The following is a 15,187-nucleotide window of genomic DNA, read 5'->3' on the forward strand; positions in this document are numbered from 1 at the left end:
AGGGTTGCCCTTCTATTGCAGGGGTTTCCAACCTCGGTCCCTTTAAGACTTGTGGACATCAACTCCCAGAGTTCCCTCAGCCAGCTTTGCTGGCTGAGGGACTCTGGGAGTTGAAGTCCACAAGTCTTAAAGGGATCAGCTTGACTGGCTGAGGGACTCTGGGAGTTGAAGTCCACAAGTCTTAATAGAATAGAATAGAATAGAATAGAATAGAATAGAATAGAATAGAATTTTATTGGCCAAGTGTGATTGTGTTGGAAGAAATATCCATCTGGGTTCAGTTCCAAGTGGGGACAAAGACACTGGAAACATGGAGGCTGCTTAGAAAGGTGGTTTAATGGTGGTCAGGATCACATGGCTTGAGATCCTGAACAGAAAGGGGTGAGATCCTGTGTGCTCCCTGGTTTTATGCTTTTTCTGAGCTTTGAACTTTCTGGGGCACAGGAAGAGTACCCTGATTGGCTGTCAGACTCCCAGGGGGTGGGGGTCTTAGCTAACATTGTAGGTTGTCCCTCAAGCTTGCCTGAGCCTTGCCATGTGGTGAGTTTCTGTTCTAGATGGTTCTATTATGATGCAAAGGATGGTCATTGACAAAGGTGGGGGGATTGAGTGAGCTTGGCTGAAGCCTTAATTGCCCATTGACAAAGGTGGGGGGTGGCAGGAAGTTGCAGGGAGCTGCTTTGTCTTTAAAACATGTTTCTCCATTTCTCATCCAGGGAAATATATTCTGCCTTTTTAAATATTTTCTAAAATATTTCATTCTTCTAAGAGGGGGGTGGGTGCTAAATTCCTACACTTGTGGACTTCAATTCCCAGAGTCCCTCAGCCAGCCAAGCTGGTCCTGACACTATACAGCACTGCACACCAGAAGAACTAGACACAAGAACAGTTTTTTCCCGAAGGCCATCACTCTGCTAAACAAATAATTCCATCAACACTCTCAAACTATTTACTAAATCTGCACTACTATTAATCGTCTCATAGTTCCCATCACCCATCTCTTTCCACTAAGGACTGTATGACTGTAACTTTGTTGCTGGCAATCCTTATGATTTATATTGTTATATTGACCATCATTTGTGTTGTAAATGTTGTACCTTGATGAAGGTATCTTTTCTTTTATGTCCACTGAGAGCATATGTACAAATTCCTTGTGTGTCCAATTGTAGGAATTTAGCACCCACCCCCCTCCTCATCTGCATCATAATAGAACAGAAACTCACCACATGGCAAGGCTCAGGCAAGCTTGAGGGACAACCTACATTGTTAACTAAGACCCCTAGACCACCTGGGAGTCTGACAACCAATCAGGGTACTCTTCCTGTGCCCCAGAAAGTTCAAAGCTCAGAAAAAGCATAAAACCAGGGAGCACATAGGATCTCACCCCTTTCTGTTCAGGATCTCAAGCCATGTGATCCTGACCACCATTAAACCATCTTTCCAAGCAGCCTCCATGTTTCCAGTGTCTTTGTCCCCACTTGGAACTGAACCCAGATGGATATTTCTTCCAACACAAGTCTTAAAGGGGCCAAGGTTGGAGACCCCTGTTCTATTGACAAGCTCTATGGTACCGCTAAAGCTGATGCAGGCAGTCCTCGACTTATGACCACAGTGGAGCCCAGATGTTCTGTTGCTAAGCGCAACTATGACTTTTGCCCCATTTTTCCACCTTTCTTGCCGCAATTGTTAAGTGAATCACTGCAGTTTTTAATTTAGTAACAGAGTCGTTAAATGAATCTGACTGCCTCAGGTTTCAAAGTTGCCCACCTGACCCCAGGACACGGCAACCATCGTAAATATGAATCAGTTGCCAAACATCTGGATTTTGATCCCAGGCAGGACCCTGGGGATGCTGCAGCACTAGTTGCCAGTATTGTTGGAAAAGAAATCCAGGTCCAGGTCCAAGCTGAGAGAAAGGCACTGGACGTAAAATGGAGGCTGATTGGAAAGAAGGGTTTTCTTTATTGAGAACAACCAACAGCATGTGGTTCTGGGGCAGCTGACAAAACGGAGTTGAGAGTGGGGGTGTTTTATACCTTCTTTGGGCTCTGAGTTTGAGCTTCCTGTTCCTGTGCAAGAACATGTCCTTTAATATTATAATGGCAGTTGTCAGATCCCTATGGGGGTCGTGGCTGGCTCTATAGCAGGGGTGTCAAAATGCAGCCTCACGGGGAGGCCATGCCCATCCCGGCTCCACAAAGGCAAAAAATGTCACGATATGTCACGCGACATGATCACGTTTGACACCCGTGCTCTAGGCAAAAGGGGAAATGCAAATCCTAGGTGTTTGAGCTAATCTTGTCAACTTTTGGCCTGCCTTTTTGTGCCGTTTATCTGGAGTCTCTGTTTGCTCTTTGCTTATGAATAGAGTGGCCCAATCTTTCTGAATGGATACAAAATCTTTTAAAGACTAGGCCTCTTCATGTTGTTGCTTTTCTGCCTTTGTTAAGATTTTTTTCCATTTCTCTTTTAGGAGAAATATTCTATCCTGCCTCTTTTAATGTTCCCCAAAATATATTTTTATTCTCTGGGGCGTGTGTGTGTTTGTGGACTGACTTCCTACAGCAGTGGTAGTCAGCCTGGTCCCTACCGCCCACTTGTGAGCGTTCCAGGTTTCATGGTGGGCGGTAGGGGTTTTGTCTGATACTGAAGCACTTTCCTTTTTTTTTTTAATTTAATTGACTTTTTAAAAAAAATTCATAGCATTATTTAAAAACATTTTCATTAGGTTTTCATAAAATTCCCCGTGACAATTTAAATTTCTGAAAATATACTATTTGTATCGCCCGTGTATAAGTTTAGTTCACGTTACCTAAGTGAAACTAAATGGCCCTATAGTGCGACCGCAAACAAAAGAGCCTCGTCCCAGAATAGCTCGCGCATCTCCCCCCACACCACCCAGCTGTAACAGACAAGCAGAGCTGGTAGCCGGCGCCCCCCCCAACCCAATCCACGATGTGTGAGAGGCATGCGCAGATGACGATACATGGCGCATTACTGTGGAACCGGTGGGTGGTTAGAAAATTTTACTACTAACAGAGATACAAAAGTGGGGAGTAGGTATAAAAAGGTCGACTACTCCTGTCCTGCAGTATGAAAACAGCCATAAGTCATTTTTTCAGTGCCGTTGTAACTTTAACCAGTCATTAATTGAACAGTTGTAAGTCGAGGACTACAAGTAATCCTTGATTTACAACCATTGGTTTAGTGGCCATTCAAAGTTACAACGGCACTGAAAAAAGTGATTTGTGACCATTGTTGACACTTACAATAGTTGCAGCGACCCCAGGGTCATATGACCAAAATCCAGATGCTTGGCAACTGTTTCATTTATGATGGTTGCAGTGTCACAGAGTCATGTGATCCCCTTTCACAACCTTCTAATGAGCAAAGTCAATGGAGAAGCCAGATTCACTTAACAGTTGCAATGATTCACTTAACAACGGTGACCACAAAGGTAGTAACTGTCTTGCTTAGCAACATAAATTTTGGGCTCAATTGTGGTTGTAAGTTGAGAACTATCTGTAGTACAGAAATACATATAAAAATTTAAAACTAAAAAAGTGCAGAAAAAGAAAAAAAAAGGGAAGAAAAAGAAGAAATTCCAGCAGCATCCTCAGCAAATATAACCAACATCAACAACTTATTGCTGTCAAAATTCAACCAAATGTCTCATTCCAAACCTCACAAGGCATTGTGCACTAGTGATTGATTGTCCACTTCTTTCTGTCCCTGGACAGATTTACGTGACTCCATTACTGTCCTGATAGCCCTCAGCTTCGGTCCGGCCCTTTCAGGTCTAGGGTCTCTCAACCTCTTTCAGTCACACTGCACATCGGAACTTTTATCATGAAGTTTAAAAAAACACTTCATTGATTCTAATATTATTGCTAGAGATCCCTCGCATCCTGGACATAAACTGTTTCAACTCCTACCCTCAAAACGACGCTATAGAGCACTGCACACCAGAACAACTAGACACAAGAACAGTTTTTTCCCAAAGGCCATCACTCTGCTAAACAAATAATTCCCTCAACACTGTCAGACTATTTACTGAATCTGCACTACTATTAATCGTTTCATAGTTCCCATCACCAATCTCTTTCCACTTATGACTGTATGACTATAACTTGTTGCTGGCAATCCTTATGATTTATATTGATATATTGATCATCAATTGTGTTGTAAATGTTGTACCTTGATGAAGGTATCTTTTCTTTTATGTACACTGAGAGCATATGCACCAAGACAAATTCCTTGTGTGTCCAATCACACTTGGCCAATAAAATTCTATTCTATTCTATTCTGTATGTTCTAGAAAATAAATATTTCCTGGACAAATGTTGCAGTTGAAATAACAACTTTGTTTTGCAGGTTTTCACCTTCAAGGCAGTTTGACCGCACGTCCTCCTTCCTGCCTTTGACCTCCGTTTTGATTTTCTGTATCCTCCTTTGCCTGATCAGACTGCCAAGCCTCTGGCAGCCTCCTACCCAACAGGCTCTCTGCTGCTTTCCGCAGAGGCCACTGGCATGGAGAAAGACCTTCGTGATCTCTTTGGGGCACTGAGAGGCCCATGGGTGGAGAAGAAATGGGATCTGGAGAGGCTTTTTACTATTTTCTTTGGTTTTATTGTCACCCCTATTGTTTTATTTTGCAGTTGTCAGCTGCCCAAAGTTTGACCTTACAATGGGTATACAAATATCTTAATGAAATAATCTCGGAAAATTCCTCTCTGCCCTTCAGATTTAAGAGATCTTTCCTTTGTTTCCCTCGCCAGTCCAGAAGATGGGCAGAATGAAGGTTGGGCAGGGAAAGTATGTGCTGCCTTTCCAGCACCGTGCTTTGGATGTGTTCTGTCCCCCTTCGCCTCCGTCTGAGCAATGACTTAATTAGCTGGCACTATCAGCTCTGGCAGCAAAATAGCGAGCGTCTGCCATGTGTCTCTGTTATCTCCCTCGATGCCGATGAGTCACCCAGGAACAAACTTCAGCTCTTAGTTAAGCAGTTAATTTGCCTGCTACGAAGAGGCACAGCAGCTTTTGCTGCCTTTATATCCTGTGGGGTGTGGCTCCATGACTCAGCACTTCCTAGGTCTGCCCCACCCCTGCTTCTGTTGTTCCCGCCTCTCCTACCTACGAAACCTAGGGTCCAGCCAGGCCTGATTGCCATCAGCTGGGTCTGGAGGTGTGGCCTGGGGGGGGAAGAGTCAGGGGACGGAGGCCTCATTATCTCTTCCACCTGGCCTGCTTCTGGCTCCTGGAGCTGAGCCAGGGAAGCCGGTGCTCCTGAGGTAAGTCCTGACAGCCCTTCCCCCTCACTTTCCAAGTCACTTTCTGGCAGGAGGCCCAGCTCAGGGGTCGCAGACACAACAGGATGGCACTTGGGAGGCTACTGGTGGTTGGTGCATCTTACTCAGAAGCCACCCCACATGGACATACAAATTGATCCCCAACTTTTGCTCTGTGCTCTGAGCGGCCTTCCAGGGAGCCTGGTACCCCACACCTTGCAAGCTTCCAAAAGAGAGGAAACTCAGGGATGCATGACTAAGCAGTCCCTGTCCAGAATTGGAGGCACTTGATGTCCAAGATGAATTGCCAGTGCTGCCAGCTGCTCTTCAAGGAGTTTAAGGGGACACCAGTTTGTGCACCAGTTACATCTGAGGAGATACACCCTGATCCAGAACTAACAAGGGAAGAACAAGGGTACTAGAACCAGAAGGTTCCACAGTACTGGTCCCAATGCCAGAAGAATTTTGGTTGCTGTTGGTGCGGTGGATATAAAAAGCTACCCTTTTGGAAAACATGTAGGTAGACTGGAAACAAAAACAACTAGAAGTTCAGGATTAAATTCTTGAGGTTCCCATCCTCTCACTTCATATTTTGAAAGAGAAAGACCACATCCTAAAAAGCTTTCAGTGGTTGATGGTACAGGAAGGGCAGCTAAAAGATGGGCAGCTGTTGTTAAGTAATACATATTTTTTAAAAAAAATTAATTTAAAGTTTTTGGAGAAAGTAGCAGGCCACCTTCCGAATTCCCTGGCAGTGCCTGCAAAGTATACCTGTGCTGGATGAAACAGCTGAGGTGAGGAGCCTTTCCTTTTCTGCCTGCTGCTTTCAGCAGAGAAAGGGTGGTCCAAATTCATTGGTGGGATGCTGCCAGTTTGGAGCGCTTTGGGTGAACTGGTAGTTGCGACCTGCTGGTAGGATCTGCCCACTTGCCCAGGCGCAATCCCGTCCTATATCACTGTGTTTTTGACGCCGCATGCATGTCTTGAAGGTGCGCATGAGCAAATTGTCGTGTTTTTTGAAGGTGTATGTATTTGTGGATAGCATTGTCATGTTTTGTGACACCGTATACATGTGCGTATGGTGCGCATGCCCCAAGCTGGAATCTGTTTATGAGAGATGCATGTATCTGTTCCCATACTCCTGAGAATAGAAGCCACTGTGTTGGAGGGAAAGATTCCAATATGGGCAAACCCGAGACACATGATAGAAAATATAAATATATATCAAAAGATGGAGGTAGTTACTTATAAAGAACTTCTTTGTATGGAAAAGGGGGAGTTACAATTAAAATCTAGAGAAAAGATGGGGGAAGAAGGGAAAAATTATACATGGTTCCAATATGGACAACTACAAGCTAGATGGAAATTAGATCAAAAAATAGGTGTTAAGCAAATTGAGGATAATTTGTTAAAACAAATGAGAGATCAAGGTCAACAGCATATTAAGAGGTTGTATAATGTATTAGTAGAAATAGATTCAGAGACTGATTTGGTTAAGGATTGTATGATTAAGTGGGCACAAAATTTTCAGCAACCAATAATGTTGGAAACTTGGGAAAGAATTTGGGTGAGGAATGTTAAATTTACACAAGCGCAAAATATGAGAGAAAATTTTATAAGATGTTTTATAGATGGCATTTAGACCCCCAAAAATTGTCATGTATGTATCCTAATGTACAGGCTAAATGCTGGAGATGTGATTGTGAAGATGCTACTTATTATCATATATGGTGGACTTGCAAAAAAGTTAAAGCATTTTGGATTAAAGTATGGTGGATCATGCAGAATATTTTGAAAAGAAGATTAAGTTTACCCCACAGTTCTTTTTACTAGGAATAATTATGGATTGTACAGCTATAGAGACTAAATTGATTCTGAACTTAATAACAGCCGCAAGACTTTTGATTGCTCAATATTGGAAGAAAGAAGAATTACCTACAATTGAAGAATGGACTCTTAAAGTATCAAATCTGGCAGAAATGGCAAAAATTTCTGCTTACTTGAAAGACTATACACAAGAAAAATATATTTTAGAATGGAAAATGTGGATTGATTATATTCAAAATAAGTATCAGATAAAAAAATATCAAATAGCATATGAGTAAATTTAGGAAATAATTTGTATTAGATATATTTTTGAAGGAGAGGGGAATTGAGAGTGTGAATAAGCGTGGAGAGACTAGAGATTATAATTTAGGAATTATTTTAGATTATGATTGTTAGTTTTGATACCCTGCATTTTGTTCTGGGAAGTCGGGGTGGGGGGTGGGGGGTAAAGGGGAAGGGAATTGGGGGGTTGAGGTTAGTGATGGAGTGATGGTTAATGTACAGGGATTATTGAAGATGTATAAATATAATTAATGTAGGGTCGGGTCTGACCAGTTGCCATTTTAGAACGGTGGGGAGGGAAAACAGAGAGAGTAGGAGGTAGGAAAGAGGAGAAGAGGAAGGAAGAGGGGTAGAAGAGGGAGAAGAGTGTAGGGTGGAGGGAGGAGAGGAGGTAGATAAGAGAAGGAGAGGAAGGTTTGGAAAGTAAAAGAAGGTAGAAGAGGGAAGAAGGTTAAAAAGGGGGGTGGTGACTGGGCAGGCCCGACTAATTGTATATAACTGTACATTGGATGAATTATTTGATAAGATTGTAAAAATAAAACTTTTTTATAAAAAAAAAAAAAAAAAAAAGAAGCCACTGTGTTGCATTGAATAACCCACCATGGAGTTGATACAAGTTGAATAGAAACGGGGCCAACATACAGTCTGGCTTTATACCTTTCTCATTTCCAATGGCACTAATGAGTTGGCAGCCATAAAACCATGGTTTACAAAACCGTAGTCTAATAATTCCTAAGGCAGGGCTGAACCATATAATAGCTTAAATGGGTATCATGAACTGGTGAGTCTCTTGGGTTCTTCAAGCCATTGAGATTGCAAAAGAGGAGTGAGAAGAACTGACTCCTCCCAGGGCTTCTCCAGTGTCTGGAGAGCCTTCTCTTGGCTCTGTAGTTGGCAGTCCAAACATCTTCCCATGCCAAATGGCCAGTAGGTTCCCTTTCTCCTTCCAGCATATCTGCCTAGCCCATGTTGATTTGTGATTAGTACAGGAGAGGAGCTGGACCAAAATACCTCCAAACTTCCAGCTGCCATGGAGGACATAACAACTAGCATTCAAGACTTCCGGTGGTGATGTCATCGTGAAGCGGAGTGAAGGAACTGGGCTCCGTTCCTGAAGACCGAATTTTCCTGTCAGGAAGCCTTCAAAAGGCAATATCAATCCCAGAGAGACTGAGAGAAGAAAGGAGAAACTTCAAGGACCTTGGGGTGAAAAGCAATTCCCCCAAAGGTTCAGAAGAACCCCTTGATTCCAGCAGGGAATCCAGCAGCCATTTTGGCTGATTCAAAGTGCTGACAGCCGCGGGTAAGAAGCGAAGAATAATGGCATTGGTACGAGAGGAGATCCCAAAAAGAAGGTGCAATGAGATTGTCGAATGGTGGAGCTGAAATATTGAGACTTCAAAACCCGAGGCAGGAACACTGCCTAAAAGCAGCAGTGATCAGGAGGATGGAGAGGAGCGAATGAAATCAATTGTTAAGCAGTGACAGCCCAAATAGATGAAAGTAGATAAGAAGAGGGAGGAAACTCTGGTCAGATATACCCTGAGACTGTGTGGATTGGTGATTATAAATTTCATTGATTGATAAGGCCCTTATTTGAGGACTTCAAGGATTGAAAGCAGAAAATAACAGGATTGGTGATTAAAGCTGCTACAATTGGATAAATTGGATAAACATACAATTTTTATAATTCAGTAAGTTGAAGGACTTTTACAAGTTTATAATTTGGAACTATAATAAAAAAAGAACATTGGTGTTCCGTAAGGAGGAAAAGAGTGCCATCTGGAGGCCAAAGAAATGATAGAACTAATTAAGTAGGAAACGTAAAGAATGATGCAAGACTGAGGGGAGATTGTACAGAGTCACCAAAACAACATAAGAAACGGAATTTTGTTGAAGGACATTGGAGGATATTGGAGGACAATAGAACACAAAAGGAAAAATAAAAGATAAATATAAACAAATATAAATAATATCATAAGAAATTTAAGAAATAGATTTGGTTGTGAAAGATGAAATAACTGTTTAACTTAAAGTATTTAAGATAGGATTGCTGGATATTTAAACTAAAAGGTTTATATAGTCTGTACATATATTCATAGTTACGTATTTATAGAGATATATTTAGCTATCTTTACTTACAAATTAATATAAATTGGGCTTAAAGTGGCAAATCTTGGGTTATTAAACTAGATTAACTACATTAACTTGGATATATATATCAGCTCTAATCAATAAATGTATGCAAGTTCTATATAATTGCATATATATATATTATATTTATGTAAACAGATTCTAGAAATTAAGGAATTTATATCTATAGTAAAATATATATGTCCATATATCTATATATTTATAGCTATACTTATAGCTATATTCATATTTATGACATCTTATATATTAACTCTAATCAACAAGTGTACAACATTTTTATATATTTGCATATATATCTACATGGATACATGTATCTAAATAAACAGATTATAGAAATTAAGGATCTTATATCTATAGTAAAATATATATGCTCTTAAATCTATATATCTATAGTTATATTCATATTTACAAAATTAAAGGTACAAATCACTATTATACAAATCACTATTGTACAAATCAAGTTTAAGAAATATATAATTGTGGAGGCCCAAAAGAGACACTTCTATAGCTAAAATACTGTATGCTATTCTGGAAAAATCTTTTCCAGGTAGGAAAAATGACGAGCACAACATGAAATGAAAGGAGATACTAAAAGAATAGATGATAAAATAGGAAACATCCAGCAAACTATACTTAAAAATGAACAGAGAATAAAAACAGTAGAGACAAAAATGGAACAAGTAGATAAAAAAATGGAGACAATGGAACAGAAATGCGTGCTTGCCAATAGAGACCTAGAAGAATCAAAAGTGTTTTTGGAGATGGAGAAAGCGTCCTTCTTCCCAAGATTTCAAAATATTATGGAAAATAAAAAAGAAGACAGGCAAGTCTATGGCAGAAATACTAGCAGAGGCACTACAGAAAGACAAACAGGATATATGGAGAGATATCGACGAGGTATACAGATTTCATACAAATTATGCATGTAGGCATAAATTACTGGAGGAAGTCCACATAAGATTTACAAAAAAGATGATAAGGGACGAAATATATAAAAGAATGAGGGAGGAATTTATATCATATAAAGGAAAGGAAATAATAACACTAAAATAAATCCTGAGAAAAATGAGAAATCAAAGAAGAAATTATCAGTTCCTAATTTCACAATTAAATAGATACAACGTGATGTTCCGATGGCTGGTACCAGAAAGTATTCTGATTTCCTGGCAAGAGAAAAAATTCAAAATAGATATGCTGGACAAAGCACAAGAGTTCTTTGAACATCACTTCGCAACAGAAGAAGAGCAAGAGAGCAGAGAAGAAGTTGAGAGCAGGAGCCAGGAGGAATACCAAACAGAGGAGAATGAGGGGGAACAAGAAGAAAAAAAACCAGGAAAAAGAATGAATAGAAAGAGAATGTGCAAGAGGAAAAGTACAAAGAGAGACAAGAAATACAAGGAGATTAAGAATGACGAATAAATAAGTAAGGAAATTAAAATGGTTTCAATAAACATAAATGGACTAAATTCACCAACCAAAAGAACTCAGATACTTACAAAATCACAAAGATTGGATATGGATATCATAAGTTTGCAGGAAGTACATATTGCATAGTACAGTAAACTACTAGAATACCCAAGGATAAGTAAACTCTATGTATCACTACCACAACAAAAAAAAAGAGGAATTACAGTATATATCAAAGAAAGATTAAAATCGAAGCAAGTATACACAGATGAGGAGGGAAGAATCCTAATGATTGAGATAGAACAAAAACAATATTATTGGCTTCAATATATGCACCAAACAACAATCAAAGTGAATTTTATATAAAGATACACAATAAGGGAATTGGAATATGAAAATATATGTTTAATTGGAGATTTTAATGCAATTATGGATATAAAAAAAGATTACAAAAGTAATAAGAAAAGTAAGACAAAGAAAAGAACTTCACCAGATACATTGCATGAAATGACACACGAATAAATATGAAAAAGATTAGTTTTTAACAAACACATGCTGGTTTTTACGTACTTTGTTTCTAGGCATTCGCAGATCTGGGTTGTTGTTTTTTTCCAGTATCTTCACAGGTATTGATGTTAGGTGCTTGGTCTGTAGTTTCCTGGGTCTGTTGTTTTTCCTCACATCGGCTCTTTTCCAATCCTCAGTAGTTCCCTGGTGCTTCAGGATTTTTGAAAGATATGGCATGGTGGTTGTGAGACAAAATTTGCCAGTTCCTTCAGAACTCTAGGATTTAATCCATCAAGTCCCGGTGATTTATATTCATCGAGATCAGATAGATGTTCTCTAACCATTTTCTTGCTTATTTTAATTTCTATTTCTATTCTGTCTTTTACTGTTATGTTTTTGGTAGGTTGAGCTATGGTTCTTTTTGCATGAAGACTGATAGAAAGAATGAGTTAAGCAGTTCTGCTTTCTCTCTGTTGCCTGTTACTTCCTTGCCATCATCCCTTTTAAATGAACCTACTGTTTCCTTGACCTTTTTGTTGTTATTTATACTGTATGTTGAAAGAAACTTTTTTTATTATCTTTTATTTTTGTTGCAAGTCTATTCATTCTGGGCTTTTGTTTTCTTGTCTTCATCTTTGCAAATTTGGGCTATCTGCTGATATTATTCTGCCTTAGTTATGTGTCCCTCTTTCCATTTTTTGTACTTGTTCTTTTGTCTATCAGTTTATCCGAGAGATCTTTCTGCAACCATGCTGGTTTCTTCTTGGATTTCTTGTTTTTCTTTTTCAGTGGTATTGTGTGGGACTGGGCTTCTATGATCATATTTTTCAGTGTTTCCCACACTTATCTATGAAATTTTGCTTAGGCTCTCTCTGATTTTGTTAAAATCAGCTCTTTTAAAGTCTAAGACTCTGATAATGATTATGTTCTATTACTTGTGTTGCATTATATTAAATTCCAGTATGACATGGTCATTCTCGGCCAAGGTTCCATCAACTTCAACTCCCTTTATCACTTCTTCTCTATTAATAAGAATTAGGTCCAGTATAGCTTTTCCTCTAGTTCCCTCCTCCACCTTTTGAATGACAAAGTTGTCAGCTATGTTGGTTAGGAATCTGTTCAATCTCCCACTTGATGCAGAGTTTGTCTCCCAGTTGTTATCAGGGTAAAGTCTCTGATTACTACTGTGGAATATTTCCTACATACATTTGTTAATTGTTTAGCAAAAAGTTCATCTATTTCTTCTGCTTGATGGGTGGGCTGTAGTATATGCCTATAGCAGGGGTGTCTAACGTGGCCAGATATGTCACCCTTCACTGTGTTTTTTTTCTTTTTCTTCTTCCTCTTTACTTCCTACCTGCTTATATGATTGGCTATCTAGTGGTTTTTGCTTGGAATAAGGTTCTAAAAGCCTTGAAGACTGCCCTCCCTTGCTCAATTTAAGTTTAAAGCCCATTTAATAAGATGAGCCCATCGTTTTCCAAATATATTCTTTCCAGTTCTTGTGTGGTGCACTCCATCCCTTGCCAGGAGCCCTTCATGTAGATAATACAGACCATAGTCTAGGAAGCCAAAGTATTCCCCTTTGGACGTTTTAGAGCTTATTACCTATCATATTAACATTTTTCACACATTGTGTTAAGCTACTGCTTGTGCAACAATGGCACTCTGAAAACACCCACACAATCCACACAACATACTTAAGCGAACCTGAAACAAACTGTATTGCAACTTAGTTATTCAGTACATGCTCCTTTGTTTAAAAACAATTATTTTGGTGATGTAATCTTTAGCGGCTTGGCACAGCAAGTATGACTTTTTCTGTACTTGCAATTCCCCAGAAACAACCGGAGCCTCCTTAAAACCCAGAGCCCTCCGAGAAGGACTAGTTGCTTGAAGACTTGCCATGAGGCTAGCAGCCTCTGCAAGGAAGGTGAGCTTCGCCTCACCTTGGCCCAGCTCCTCTGCAACGGGTGCTGCTGAGCCCCAGAGCTGGTGAGGAGCAGGCTGAATCCTGCAAGTCCCTTGGGGGGCCCGGATGGGAAAATAGGCCTCAGCCTACAGGCCTCTCTCCATGTGCCAGTTGCTTCAGCTGACTGGCATTAGGCTCCCTTGCCAGGCCGAGTGGGCAGTTGGGAGCAGGCTGAGGCTTGTGGGGGAGGGAGGAGGGCATTGGGAGTTGCTGCAAGGTCCCTTGGTCATCTGTAAGGGTGAATAACAGCCGGGACACAGCCGTGGCCAAAACTTCTAAAGCAAGTCCTAAGTCCATACAGGTAATCCTCGATTTACAACCACAATTGAGCCCATAATTTCTGTTGCAAAGCGAGACAGTTATTAAGTGACTTTTGATCCATTTTACAGCCTTTCCTGTCACAATTGTTAAGGGAATCGCTGCAGTTGTTAAATTAGTAACCCGATTGTTAAGTGAATCTGGCTTCCCCATTGACTTTGCTTGTCCGAAAGTCTTAAAATTATGACAGCACTGCAACCGTCATAAATATGAGGCAGTTGCAAAGTGTCTCAATTTTGATCACATGACTGTCATTTTTTCCCCCCAGTACCATTGTAACTTTGAACAACTACTAAACGGGTGGTTCTAAGTAGGGGACACTGAGAGCATCTGCACCAAGACAAATTCCTTGTGTGTCCAATCACACTTGGCCAATAAAAAAATTCTGTTCTATTCTATTCTGTATTTTTTCTGTTATGAATCTCCAGAGCCCTTGAACGGAATTAAGGAAGAAATTACATTTCTTTTCTCTGGCTCTTTTGATTTTGCTGCTTTGCAAAAACAGCTCCTGGCCTGTTAACTGCCCCCTTCCTCTCCTCCCCGCCACGCCCCACTTTTGCACCCCCTCCCCCTCAATTGGTCCCTCTATAAATAGAGGCCTCCTCCTGGAAGGCATGACAAGCAGGCTAGCGGTGGCTGGAGCCAAGCCTATTCTTAGCCTTTTGGCACAGGGGCCTCTGTAGCCCCAAGGCGCCACCTTCTCTTTTTCTTCTCTTAAGCCTCTTCTCCTTTGCGGCGCTGGGGAAGCCCCATATTCCAGCCCAAAGGCTCTGCTCCGTTGAAAAGATTTTCATGGGCAGACTGAAAGTCAGCAGGTGGGAGTAATGTGCATCCGGAGCATTGGCCGCCCATGAAAGAGCTGTGTCTCTGTGTGTCCCTGTTCCAAGGCACCCGGCTCTCCCCCAGGGATGAGGGAGCCCCGCTGTCTCCTGCTGCTTGCGAGCCAGGCTGCCTCCCTGGCAGAGCTCGCCCGGCAAACCTGCTGCTTGCGAGCCAGGTTCAGGACACTAGCAAAGCAAGGCTGCTGACCCCCAAGACTGCTAAACTGAGTAGGGCTAGGAGGTGGGGTGTTCAGAGAAAGTTATTGGGGTGCTGATGAGCCCAAGGATGGGGGGGGTGACCCTCAGTTTCAGCCAGATGGAGAACCCAGGCTGGAGAAGAGGGGGACATGCACGGCCCGGGGTGCCCCAGTGGCCCTGGAATCAAAGCAGAGGTTGCATGCAGATGGCATTAAAAGAGATGGGGCTTTGGTGGCACCTTTATGGCAATCTTTTGATCCTGTGGAGACCCCCCTGCTCCAGCTATAGGCAGTCCTTGACCTGCAACCGTTCATTCTGTAACCATTCAAAGTTACAGTGGCAGTGCACAAATGGTGGCCATCCCAGCAGTCCTGCATTCTTGTGATCAGGGTGCTTGGTAACTAGCACACATT

Source organism: Ahaetulla prasina, chromosome 10 (genome assembly GCF_028640845.1).
Source record: "Ahaetulla prasina isolate Xishuangbanna chromosome 10, ASM2864084v1, whole genome shotgun sequence".
Lineage (NCBI taxonomy): Eukaryota > Metazoa > Chordata > Lepidosauria > Squamata > Colubridae > Ahaetulla > Ahaetulla prasina.